This window comes from Balaenoptera borealis, assembly GCF_965194805.1.
Source record: "Balaenoptera borealis genome assembly, chromosome: 10".
NCBI lineage: Eukaryota > Metazoa > Chordata > Mammalia > Artiodactyla > Balaenopteridae > Balaenoptera > Balaenoptera borealis.
In genome coordinates, this window is record NC_138874.1 from 41,248,469 (window position 1) to 41,262,323 (window position 13,855).

The following is a 13,855-nucleotide window of genomic DNA, read 5'->3' on the forward strand; positions in this document are numbered from 1 at the left end:
ACTCTAGAATTTTTTGGTCGATTTTCGACCTCAGTATTTTTTGGAGGGCCGGTGTCATTTACAGACCTGCAATTGGTGAATAATTAGTGACCTTTTGCAGTGGGTTCAAAGCTGCTGTTGTGGGAAACGGCCACAAGGATGCAGCATTTCTCGATTCCCAAATCTGGGTACTAGGGCAGCAGAGCCGTTCTGGAAGTTGTCTGCCTAGGTTTTCAATTTGGATGGAATGTGCCAGGAAAACCCCCCATAAGTTTATGTCTCATTACTCCTAGTTCGTTGTTTTAATTTTTTCAATTGGGGTAATGGTTAGAATGTTGCTTGTCCAAGGTGTACACACTCTGGTTCATCTACATATCATATATACCTATTTATGTAGAGATCCTCTTCCCGTGTAAATTATTACAGAGTGTTCCGTAATCCTTCCTTGCTATATGGTCGGTCTTTTTGATATATGTATATAATATGTATTTGTATACATATGGTAACGCTAATCTTCATGTATCCATTCCCCCCACCTTTCCTTTTAGATAAGCATAGTTTTTTTTTTTTTTTAATAAGTCTGTGATTGCCTTTCTCTGTGGAAATATGTTCATTTGTGTCAGTTATTAGATAACGCCTATAAGTGATATCATAGGTTATAGGACTTTTCCTTTCCGACTTACCTCATGTTCTGTGATTATCTCCAAGATCATCTATGGTGCCTCAAAGAGCAGTGTTTCATTGTTTTCCATGGCTAGTATTCATTGTGTACATGGACCACTTCTTCTTTATCCTTTCATCTGTTGATGGACATTTTGGTTGCTTCACTGTCTTGTCTATTGTGAATAAGGCTGCAGTGCAGCTTTTGCAGCCCGGGTCTTCTTCATTCTGGTCTTCTCAGGTGAGAGGCCCTTTGGTGCGCCTGCTGGATTGAATGGTACCTCAATTTTTCTTTTCAACGCAGCTTCTTTCTGTTCTCATTATTAGCGTTTAACCCTTTTACATCTCACCAGCAGCTAGAGGGTACACAGTTCTCTTAAACCTCTTCAGCATTTATTGTTTGTAGACTTTTTGCCAATGGTCAGTCGACTGGTGTGAGTTGAAAACTTTTTGTAGATTAGATTGCATGAGTCTAATACTTCCTGAGGCTGAGCTTTTATCCATTTTCCTTTTTTTAAAAAGAGAGTGAGTAAAACTTACCTCTTCATACTATCTTCGTGAACATTTTGCCTGTTTTGAATTTTTTTATCCATTCCCTACCTCAGCACAATTTTGAGGGCAGGTGTCCTTTACAGCCCTGAGTCCTTGTGAATGGTAAGTGACCATTAGCTGGGGGTTAAAAGCTGCTCTTGCGGGAATCGGCCACAAGGCGGCAGCATTTCTCCTTTACCAAATCTGGTTACTAGGGCAACAGAGCCTTACTGGAAGTGGTGTTCTAGGTTGTAAATTAGAATGGAATGTGCGAGGAAAAAGCCCTTTAAGTTTATGTCTCCTTACTTCTCGTTGGTATTTTTAACTTAATTTTTATTTTTTCTCACAGCAAACTTGATTACAGTGTTTTGTTTGTTCTAGGTGTGCAAGATGTGGTTCTTTCACACATATACATATATCTATTCTTCTTCGGATCCTTTTCCCATGTAGGTTATGACACAATGTTGAGTAGTCTTCTCTTGGTATTGCGTAGGTCTTTGGTGATTCTATATTTCACATGTGTTTGTATCTCTCTGTTAACCTCAATATGGTAATGTATCCAATCCTCACACCTGTCCATTTGGTGAACCATAAGTTTTTTAATGAATCTATGAAAGTGTTTCTCTGTGGAAATATCTTTGTTTGTATCATTTTTTAGGTAACACCTATATGTGATACGATAGGATATGTGTTTTTCGCTTTCTCACTTACTCCAAGTTGCGTGATTACTTCTAGACTCATCTGTGGTGCTGGAAATGGCATCGTTTCATTTTTTTCACTAGCTCATATTCCATCTGTACAGGTAGCAGTTCTTCTTTGTCCACCCATCTGTCGGTGGACTTTTTGGTTACTTCCATATCTTGGCTACTGTAATACTATGCAATGCAGATTTGCGTGCCTGTGTCCTTCCAATTCTGTCTTCTTAGTTTATAGGTCCAGGAATAGGTCTGCTGGAACATATGGTAGCTCAATGTTTACCTTTTAAAGGCACCTCTATTCTGTTCTCCTTAGTGGCTCTTTCCAGGTTACGTCCCACTTAAAGTGGAGGGTATGTATTTCTTCCCAGCTCCTTCAGGATTTATTCTTTGTAGTTTTTGCTGATGGTTATTCTGAGTGGTGTGAGCTGATACCTCTTTGTGGTTGAATTTGCATGTGTCTCATAATGCGTTGAAATTGATCTTTAAGACATGTCCTTTTTATTTTTCCAGCTGTGATTAGAGCTTATTTCTTCAAAGTGTTTTCTTAAAGTATGTGTCACCATTTGAAATATTTTGGCCATTATCTCCCTCAAGACATTTTGAGGGCAGGTTTCATTTACAGCCATGCAGTACTTGTTCATATGAAGTGACCATTAGCTCAGGCTTTAAACCTGCTTTTGCAGGTAACGGCCAGAGAGCGGCAGCCTTTCTACGTTCCCCTTGCTGGTACTAGGGAAACAGACCTACCGGCCAGTGGTGTTCTTCGGTTATAAGTTAGAGTGCCATGTGCCCGGATAAACCCACAAATGTTGATGTCTCCTTGCTTTTGTTTGTTTTTAAATTTCATTTATAGTTATTATTAGAGTAATATTCCATTGTGTACGTGGACCACTTCTTCTTGGTGCATTCCTCGGTTGATGGACATTTTCATTGCTTCCAAGTGCTGGCTATGGTAAATCTTGCTGGCGTACAGGTTTGCCAGCCTGTGACTTTTTGATTCTCATTTTCTCAGGTGATAGGCCAAGCAGTGGTTGTGATTGATTGACTGGTAGCTCAGTGTTTCCCTTTTCAAAGCACCTAAACTGTGTTTTCATTAGTGGCTCTTTACATGCCCCCCCTTACAACCGAGGGTACGCATTTCTCCACACTCCCTTCACCGTTTATTTTTTGCAGCATTTTTCCTAATGGCCATTCTGACTGCTCTGAGCTGATAGGTTTTTGTAATATGGGTATGCCTGTCATTAAATTTTTTACAATTCATCATATTCCTACGCCTTTTTCTTTTCTCTTAAAAGAAAAAACCGTGAGTACAATATAGCTCTTGAAATTGTCTTCTTCGAAGGTTGCCCTCTTTTGAATTTTCTGGTCGATTTTTGACCCCAGAAATTTTCTGGAGGGCAGGTGTCATTTACAGAACTGCAAGTTGGTGAAAATTTAGTGACCTTTCGCAGTGGGTTCAAACCTGCTGTTGTGGGAAACGGCCACAAGGAGGTAGCATTTCTCCATTCCCCAATCTGGGTACTAGGGCAGCAGAGCCTTTCTGGAAGTCATTGTCCTAGGTTGTAAATTAGAATGGAATTTGCCAGGAGAAATCCCCATAAGTTTATGTCTCATTACTTCTTCTTGGTTTTTAAAAGTTTTTTAATCTGGGTAAAGTTTAGAATATTGTTTATCCTAGGTGTACACAATCTGGTTCATTTGTACATTATGTATGTCTATTAATGTACAGATCCTCTTCCCATGTAAAATATTACAGTGTTCCGTCGACCTCCCTTGCTATATGTTCGGACTTTTTGATACATGTACAAAATATGTATTTGTATATGTATAGTAACACTAATCTTCATTTCTCAATTTCCCCCCTCCTTTCCTTTCAGATGAGCATAGTTTGTTTTCTCAGCCTGTGAGTGTCTTTCTCTTTGGAAATACGTTCATCTGTGCCAGTTATTAGATAATGCCATAAGTGATAATATAGGATATAGGTGTTTTGCTTTCCGCCCTACTTCATGTTTTGTGATTATCTCCAGGCTCATCTATGGTGCCTCAAAGAGCAGTGCTTCAATGTTTTCCATGGCTAATATTCCATGTGTACATGGACCACTTCTTCTTGGTGCATTCCTCTGTTGATGGACATTTTCGTTGCTTCCAAGTGTTGCCTATGGTAAATATTGCTGGAGTGCAGGATTGCCAGCCTGTGATTTTTGATTTTCCTTTTCTCAGGGGATAGACCCAGCAGTGGGTATGATTGATTGACTGGTATGGTAGCTCAACGTTTACCTTTTCAAGGCACCTCAATTGTGCTTTCATTAGTGGCTCTTACCACGTCCCCCTTAGAATCGAGGGTACGCATTTCTCCACAATCACGTCAGCATTTCTAGTTTGCAGCATTTTTGTTGATGGCCATTCTGACTGGTGTGAGCTGACAGGTTTTTGTAATTTGGGTTTACATGTCTGTAAAAATTCCTACAATTCATCATTTTTCCACGCCTTTTACTTTTCTGTTAAAAGAAAAAAGAAAGAAAGTGTGAGTGTAATATACCTCTTCAAATTTTCTTTTTGGAAGGTTGCACTCTAGAATTTTTTGGTCGATTTTCGACCTCAGTATTTTTTGGAGGGCCGGTGTCATTTACAGACCTGCAATTGGTGAATAATTAGTGACCTTTTGCAGTGGGTTCAAAGCTGCTGTTGTGGGAAACGGCCACAAGGATGCAGCATTTCTCGATTCCCAAATCTGGGTACTAGGGCAGCAGAGCCGTTCTGGAAGTTGTCTGCCTAGGTTTTCAATTTGGATGGAATGTGCCAGGAAAACCCCCCATAAGTTTATGTCTCATTACTCCTAGTTCGTTGTTTTAATTTTTTCAATTGGGGTAATGGTTAGAATGTTGCTTGTCCAAGGTGTACACACTCTGGTTCATCTACATATCATATATACCTATTTATGTAGAGATCCTCTTCCCGTGTAAATTATTACAGAGTGTTCCGTAATCCTTCCTTGCTATATGGTCGGTCTTTTTGATATATGTATATAATATGTATTTGTATACATATGGTAACGCTAATCTTCATGTATCCATTCCCCCCACCTTTCCTTTTAGATAAGCATAGTTTTTTTTTAATAAGTCTGTGATTGCCTTTCTCTGTGGAAATATGTTCATTTGTGTCAGTTATTAGATAACGCCTATAAGTGATATCATAGGTTATAGGACTTTTCCTTTCCGACTTACCTCATGTTCTGTGATTATCTCCAAGATCATCTATGGTGCCTCAAAGAGCAGTGTTTCATTGTTTTCCATGGCTAGTATTCATTGTGTACATGGACCACTTCTTCTTTATCCTTTCATCTGTTGATGGACATTTTGGTTGCTTCACTGTCTTGTCTATTGTGAATAAGGCTGCAGTGCAGCTTTTGCAGCCCGGGTCTTCTTCATTCTGGTCTTCTCAGGTGAGAGGCCCTTTGGTGCGCCTGCTGGATTGAATGGTACCTCAATTTTTCTTTTCAACGCAGCTTCTTTCTGTTCTCATTATTAGCGTTTAACCCTTTTACATCTCACCAGCAGCTAGAGGGTACACAGTTCTCTTAAACCTCTTCAGCATTTATTGTTTGTAGACTTTTTGCCAATGGTCAGTCGACTGGTGTGAGTTGAAAACTTTTTGTAGATTAGATTGCATGAGTCTAATACTTCCTGAGGCTGAGCTTTTATCCATTTTCCTTTTTTTAAAAAGAGAGTGAGTAAAACTTACCTCTTCATACTATCTTCGTGAACATTTTGCCTGTTTTGAATTTTTTTATCCATTCCCTACCTCAGCACAATTTTGAGGGCAGGTGTCCTTTACAGCCCTGAGTCCTTGTGAATGGTAAGTGACCATTAGCTGGGGGTTAAAAGCTGCTCTTGCGGGAATCGGCCACAAGGCGGCAGCATTTCTCCTTTACCAAATCTGGTTACTAGGGCAACAGAGCCTTACTGGAAGTGGTGTTCTAGGTTGTAAATTAGAATGGAATGTGCGAGGAAAAAGCCCTTTAAGTTTATGTCTCCTTACTTCTCGTTGGTATTTTTAACTTAATTTTTATTTTTTCTCACAGCAAACTTGATTACAATGTTTTGTTTGTTCTAGGTGTGCAAGATGTGGTTCTTTCACACATATACATATATCTATTCTTCTTCGGATCCTTTTCCCATGTAGGTTATGACACAATGTTGAGTAGTCTTCTCTTGGTATTGCGTAGGTTTTTGGTGATTCTATATTTCACATGTGTTTGTATCTCTCTGTTAACCTCAATATGGTAATGTATCCAATCCTCACACCTGTCCATTTGGTGAACCATAAGTTTTTTAATGAATCTATGAAAGTGTTTCTCTGTGGAAATATCTTTGTTTGTATCATTTTTTAGGTAACACCTATATGTGATACGATAGGATATGTGTTTTTCGCTTTCTCACTTACTCCAAGTTGCGTGATTACTTCTAGACTCATCTATGGTGCTGGAAATGGCATCGTTTCATTTTTTTCACTAGCTCATATTCCATCTGTACAGGTAGCAGTTCTTCTTTGTCCACCCATCTGTCGGTGGACTTTTTGGTTACTTCCATATCTTGGCTACTGTAATACTATGCAATGCAGATTTGCGTGCCTGTGTCCTTCCAATTCTGTCTTCTTAGTTTATAGGTCCAGGAATAGGTCTGCTGGAACATATGGTAGCTCAATGTTTACCTTTTAAAGGCACCTCTATTCTGTTCTCCTTAGTGGCTCTTTCCAGGTTACGTCCCACTTAAAGTGGAGGGTATGTATTTCTTCCCAGCTCCTTCAGGATTTATTCTTTGTAGTTTTTGCTGATGGTTATTCTGAGTGGTGTGAGCTGATACCTCTTTGTGGTTGAATTTGCATGTGTCTCATAATGCGTTGAAATTGATCTTTAAGACATGTCCTTTTTATTTTTCCAGCTGTGATTAGAGCTTATTTCTTCAAAGTGTTTTCTTAAAGTATGTGTCACCGTTTGAAATATTTTGGCCATTATCTCCCTCAAGACATTTTGAGGGCAGGTTTCATTTACAGCCCTGCAGTACTTGTTCATATGAAGTGACCATTAGCTCAGGCTTTAAACCTGCTTTTGCAGGTAACGGCCAGAGAGCGGCAGCCTTTCTACGTTCCCCTTGCTGGTACTAGGGAAACAGACCTACCGGCCAGTGGTGTTCTTCGGTTATAAGTTAGAGTGCCATGTGCCCGGATAAACCCACAAATGTTGATGTCTCCTTGCTTTTGTTTGTTTTTAAATTTCATTTATATTTATTATTAGAGTAATATTCCATTGTGTACGTGGACCACTTCTTCTTGGTGCGTTCCTCGGTTGATGGACATTTTCATTGCTTCCAAGTGCTGGCTATGGTAAATCTTGCTGGCGTACAGGTTTGCCAGCCTGTGACTTTTTGATTCTCATTTTCTCAGGTGATAGGCCAAGCAGTGGTTGTGATTGATTGACTGGTAGCTCAATGTTTCCCTTTTCAAAGCACCTACACTGTGTTTTCATTAGTGGCTCTTTACATGCCCCCCCTTACAACCGAGGGTACGCATTTCTCCACACTCCCTTCACCGTTTATTTTTTGCAGCATTTTTCCTAATGGCCATTCTGACTGCTGTGAGCTGATAGGTTTTTGTAATATGGGTATGCCTGTCATTAAATTTTTTAAAATTCATCATATTCCTACATCGTTCTCTTTTCTCTTAAAAGAAAAAACCGTGAGTACAATGTAGCTCTTGAAATTGTCTTCTTCGAAGGTTGCCCTCTTTTGAATTTTTTGGTCGATTTTTGACCCCAGAAATTTTCTGGAGGGCAGGTGTCATTTACAGAACTGCAAGTTGGTGAAAATTTAGTGACCTTTCGCAGTGGGTTCAAACCTGCTGTTGTGGGAAACGGCCACAAGGAGGTAGCATTTCTCCATTCCCCAATCTGGGTACTAGGGCAGCAGAGCCTTTCTGGAAGTCATTGTCCTAGGTTGTAAATTAGAATGGAATTTGCCAGGAGAAATCCCCATAAGTTTATGTCTCATTACTTCTTCTTGGTTTTTAAAAGTTTTTTAATCTGGGTAAAGTTTAGAATATTGTTTATCCTAGGTGTACACAATCTGGTTCATTTGTACATTATGTATGTCTATTAATGTACAGATCCTCTTCCCATGTAAAATATTACAGTGTTCCGTCGACCTCCCTTGCTATATGTTCGGTCTTTTTGATACATGTACAAAATATGTATTTGTATATGTATAGTAACACTAATCTTCATTTCTCAATTTCCCCCCTCCTTTCCTTTCAGATGAGCATAGTTTGTTTTCTCAGCCTGTGAGTGTCTTTCTCTTTGGAAATACGTTCATCTGTGCCAGTTATTAGATAATGCCATAAGTGATAATATAGGATATAGGTGTTTTGCTTTCCGACCTACTTCATGTTTTGTGATTATCTCCAGGCTCATCTATGGTGCCTCAAAGAGCAGTGCTTCAATGTTTTCCATGGCTAATATTCCATGTGTACATGGACCACTTCTTCTTGGTGCATTCCTCTGTTGATGGACATTTTCGTTGCTTCCAAGTGTTGCCTATGGTAAATATTGCTGGAGTGCAGGATTGCCAGCCTGTGATTTTTGATTTTCCTTTTCTCAGGGGATAGACCCAGCAGTGGGTATGATTGATTGACTGGTATGGTAGCTCAACGTTTACCTTTTCAAGGCACCTCAATTGTGCTTTCATTAGTGGCTCTTACCACGTCGCCCTTAGAATCGAGGGTACGCATTTCTCCACAATCACGTCAGCATTTCTAGTTTGCAGCATTTTTGTTGATGGCCATTCTGACTGGTGTGAGCTGACAGGTTTTTGTAATTTGGGTTTACATGTCTGTAAAAATTCCTACAATTCATCATTTTTCCACGCCTTTTACTTTTCTGTTAAAAGAAAAAAGAAAGAAAGTGTGAGTGTAATATACCTCTTCAAATTTTCTTTTTGGAAGGTTGCACTCTAGAATTTTTTGGTCGATTTTCGACCTCAGTATTTTTTGGAGGGCCGGTGTCATTTACAGACCTGCAATTGGTGAATAATTAGTGACCTTTTGCAGTGGGTTCAAAGCTGCTGTTGTGGGAAACGGCCACAAGGATGCAGCATTTCTCGATTCCCAAATCTGGGTACTAGGGCAGCAGAGCCGTTCTGGAAGTTGTCTGCCTAGGTTTTCAATTTGGATGGAATGTGCCAGGAAAACCCCCCATAAGTTTATGTCTCATTACTCCTAGTTCGTTGTTTTAATTTTTTCAATTGGGGTAATGGTTAGAATGTTGCTTGTCCAAGGTGTACACACTCTGGTTCATCTACATATCATATATACCGATTTATGTAGAGATCCTCTTCCCGTGTAAATTATTACAGAGTGTTCCGTAATCCTTCCTTGCTATATGGTCGGTCTTTTTGATATATGTATATAATATGTATTTGTATACATATGGTAACGCTAATCTTCATGTATCCATTCCCCCCACCTTTCCTTTTAGATAAGCATAGTTTTTTTTTTTAATAAGTCTGTGATTGCCTTTCTCTGTGGAAATATGTTCATTTGTGTCAGTTATTAGATAACGCCTATAAGTGATATCATAGGTTATAGGACTTTTCCTTTCCGACTTACCTCATGTTCTGTGATTATCTCCAAGATCATCTATGGTGCCTCAAAGAGCAGTGTTTCATTGTTTTCCATGGCTAGTATTCATTGTGTACATGGACCACTTCTTCTTTATCCTTTCGTCTGTTGATGGACATTTTGGTTGCTTCACTGTCTTGTCTATTGTGAATAAGGCTGCAGTGCAGCTTTTGCAGCCCGGGTCTTCTTCATTCTGGTCTTCTCAGGTGAGAGGCCCTTTGGTGCGCCTGCTGGATTGAATGGTACCTCAATTTTTCTTTTCAACGCAGCTTCTTTCTGTTCTCATTATTAGCGTTTAACCCTTTTACATCTCACCAGCAGCTAGAGGGTACACAGTTCTCTTAAACCTCTTCAGCATTTATTGTTTGTAGACTTTTTGCCAATGGTCAGTCGACTGGTGTGAGTTGAAAACTTTTTGTAGATTAGATTGCATGAGTCTAATACTTCCTGAGGCTGAGCTTTTATCCATTTTCCTTTTTTTAAAAAGAGAGTGAGTAAAACTTACCTCTTCATACTATCTTCGTGAACATTTTGCCTGTTTTGAATTTTTTTATCCATTCCCTACCTCAGCACAATTTTGAGGGCAGGTGTCCTTTACAGCCCTGAGTCCTTGTGAATGGTAAGTGACCATTAGCTGGGGGTTAAAAGCTGCTCTTGCGGGAATCGGCCACAAGGCGGCAGCATTTCTCCTTTACCAAATCTGGTTACTAGGGCAACAGAGCCTTACTGGAAGTAGTGTTCTAGGTTGTAAATTAGAATGGAATGTGCGAGGAAAAAGCCCTTTAAGTTTATGTCTCCTTACTTCTCGTTGGTATTTTTAACTTAATTTTTATTTTTTCTCACAGCAAACTTGATTACAATGTTTTGTTTGTTCTAGGTGTGCAAGATGTGGTTCTTTCACACATATACATATATCTATTCTTCTTCGGATCCTTTTCCCATGTAGGTTATGACACAATGTTGAGTAGTCTTCTCTTGGTATTGCGTAGGTCTTTGGTGATTCTATATTTCACATGTGTTTGTATCTCTCTGTTAACCTCAATATGGTAATGTATCCAATCCTCACACCTGTCCATTTGGTGAACCATAAGTTTTTTAATGAATCTATGAAAGTGTTTCTCTGTGGAAATATCTTTGTTTGTATCATTTTTTAGGTAACACCTATATGTGATACGATAGGATATGTGTTTTTCGCTTTCTCACTTACTCCAAGTTGCGTGATTACTTCTAGACTCATCTGTGGTGCTGGAAATGGCATCGTTTCATTTTTTTCACTAGCTCATATTCCATCTGTACAGGTAGCAGTTCTTCTTTGTCCACCCATCTGTCGGTGGACTTTTTGGTTACTTCCATATCTTGGCTACTGTAATACTATGCAATGCAGATTTGCGTGCCTGTGTCCTTCCAATTCTGTCTTCTTAGTTTATAGGTCCAGGAATAGGTCTGCTGGAACATATGGTAGCTCAATGTTTACCTTTTAAAGGCACCTCTATTCTGTTCTCCTTAGTGGCTCTTTCCAGGTTACGTCCCACTTAAAGTGGAGGGTATGTATTTCTTCCCAGCTCCTTCAGGATTTATTCTTTGTAGTTTTTGCTGATGGTTATTCTGAGTGGTGTGAGCTGATACCTCTTTGTGGTTGAATTTGCATGTGTCTCATAATGCGTTGAAATTGATCTTTAAGACATGTCCTTTTTATTTTTCCAGCTGTGATTAGAGCTTATTTCTTCAAAGTGTTTTCTTAAAGTATGTGTCACCATTTGAAATATTTTGGCCATTATCTCCCTCAAGACATTTTGAGGGCAGCTTTCATTTACAGCCCTGCAGTACTTGTTCATATGAAGTGACCATTAGCTCAGGCTTTAAACCTGCTTTTGCAGGTAACGGCCAGAGAGCGGCAGCCTTTCTACGTTCCCCTTGCTGGTACTAGGGAAACAGACCTACCGGCCAGTGGTGTTCTTCGGTTATAAGTTAGAGTGCCATGTGCCCGGATAAACCCACAAATGTTGATGTCTCCTTGCTTTTGTTTGTTTTTAAATTTCATTTATATTTATTATTAGAGTAATATTCCATTGTGTACGTGGACCACTTCTTCTTGGTGCATTCCTCGGTTGATGGACATTTTCATTGCTTCCAAGTGCTGGCTATGGTAAATCTTGCTGGCGTACAGGTTTGCCAGCCTGTGACTTTTTGATTCTCATTTTCTCAGGTGATAGGCCAAGCAGTGGTTGTGATTGATTGACTGGTAGCTCAATGTTTCCCTTTTCAAAGCACCTACACTGTGTTTTCATTAGTGGCTCTTTACATGCCCCCCCTTACAACCGAGGGTACGCATTTCTCCACACTCCCTTCACCGTTTATTTTTTGCAGCATTTTTCCTAATGGCCATTCTGACTGCTGTGAGCTGATAGGTTTTTGTAATATGGGTATGCCTGTCATTAAATTTTTTAAAATTCATCATATTCCTACATCGTTCTCTTTTCTCTTAAAAGAAAAAACCGTGAGTACAGTATAGCTCTTGAAATTGTCTTCCTCGAAGGTTGCCCTCTTTTGAATTTTCTGGTCGATTTTTGACCCCAGAAATTTTCTCGAGGGCAGGTGTCATTTACAGAACTGCAAGTTGGTGAAAATTTAGTGACCTTTCGCAGTGGGTTCAAACCTGCTGTTGTGGGAAACGGCCACAAGGAGGTAGCATTTCTCCATTCCCCAATCTGGGTACTAGGGCAGCAGAGCCTTTCTGGAAGTCATTGTCCTAGGTTGTAAATTAGAATGGAATTTGCCAGGAGAAATCCCCATAAGTTTATGTCTCATTACTTCTTCTTGGTTTTTAAAAGTTTTTTAATCTGGGTAAAGTTTAGAATATTGTTTATCCTAGGTGTACACAATCTGGTTCGTTTGTACATTATGTATGTCTATTAATGTACAGATCCTCTTCCCATGTAAAATATTACAGTGTTCCGTCAACCTCCCTTGCTATATGTTCGGTCTTTTTGATACATGTACAAAATATGTATTTGTATATGTATAGTAACACTAATCTTCATTTCTCAATTTCCCCCCTCCTTTCCTTTCAGATGAGCATAGTTTGTTTTCTCAGCCTGTGAGTGTCTTTCTCTTTGGAAATACGTTCATCTGTGCCAGTTATTAGATAATGCCATAAGTGATAATATAGGATATAGGTGTTTTGCTTTCCGACCTACTTCATGTTTTGTGATTATCTCCAGGCTCATCTATGGTGCCTCAAAGAGCAGTGCTTCAATGTTTTCCATGGCTAATATTCCATGTGTACATGGACCACTTCTTCTTGGTGCATTCCTCTGTTGATGGACATTTTCGTTGCTTCCAAGTGTTGCCTATGGTAAATATTGCTGGAGTGCAGGATTGCCAGCCTGTGATTTTTGATTTTCCTTTTCTCAGGGGATAGACCCAGCAGTGGGTATGATTGATTGACTGGTATGGTAGCTCAACGTTTACCTTTTCAAGGCACCTCAATTGTGCTTTCATTAGTGGCTCTTACCACGTGCCCCTTAGAATCGAGGGTACGCATTTCTCCACAATCACGTCAGCATTTCTAGTTTGCAGCATTTTTGTTGATGGCCATTCTGACTGGTGTGAGCTGACAGGTTTTTGTAATTTGGGTTTACATGTCTGTAAAAATTCCTACAATTCATCATTTTTCCACGCCTTTTACTTTTCTGTTAAAAGAAAAAAGAAAGAAAGTGTGAGTGTAATATACCTCTTCAAATTTTCTTTTTGGAAGGTTGCACTCTAGAATTTTTTGGTCGATTTTCGACCTCAGTATTTTTTGGAGGGCCGGTGTCATTTACAGACCTGCAATTGGTGAATAATTAGTGACCTTTTGCAGTGGGTTCAAAGCTGCTGTTGTGGGAAACGGCCACAAGGATGCAGCATTTCTCGATTCCCAAATCTGGGTACTAGGGCAGCAGAGCCGTTCTGGAAGTTGTCTGCCTAGGTTTTCAATTTGGATGGAATGTGCCAGGAAAACCCCCCATACGTTTATGTCTCATTACTCCTAGTTCGTTGTTTTAATTTTTTCAATTGGGGTAATGGTTAGAATGTTGCTTGTCCAAGGTGTACACTCTCTGGTTCATCTACATATCATATATACCTATTTATGTAGAGATCCTCTTCCCGTGTAAATTATTACAGAGTGTTCCGTAATCCTTCCTTGCTATATGGTCGGTCTTTTTGATATATGTATATAATATGTATTTGTATACATATGGTAACGCTAATCTTCATGTATCCATTCCCCCCACCTTTCCTTTTAGATAAGCATAGTTTTTTTTTTTTAATAAGTC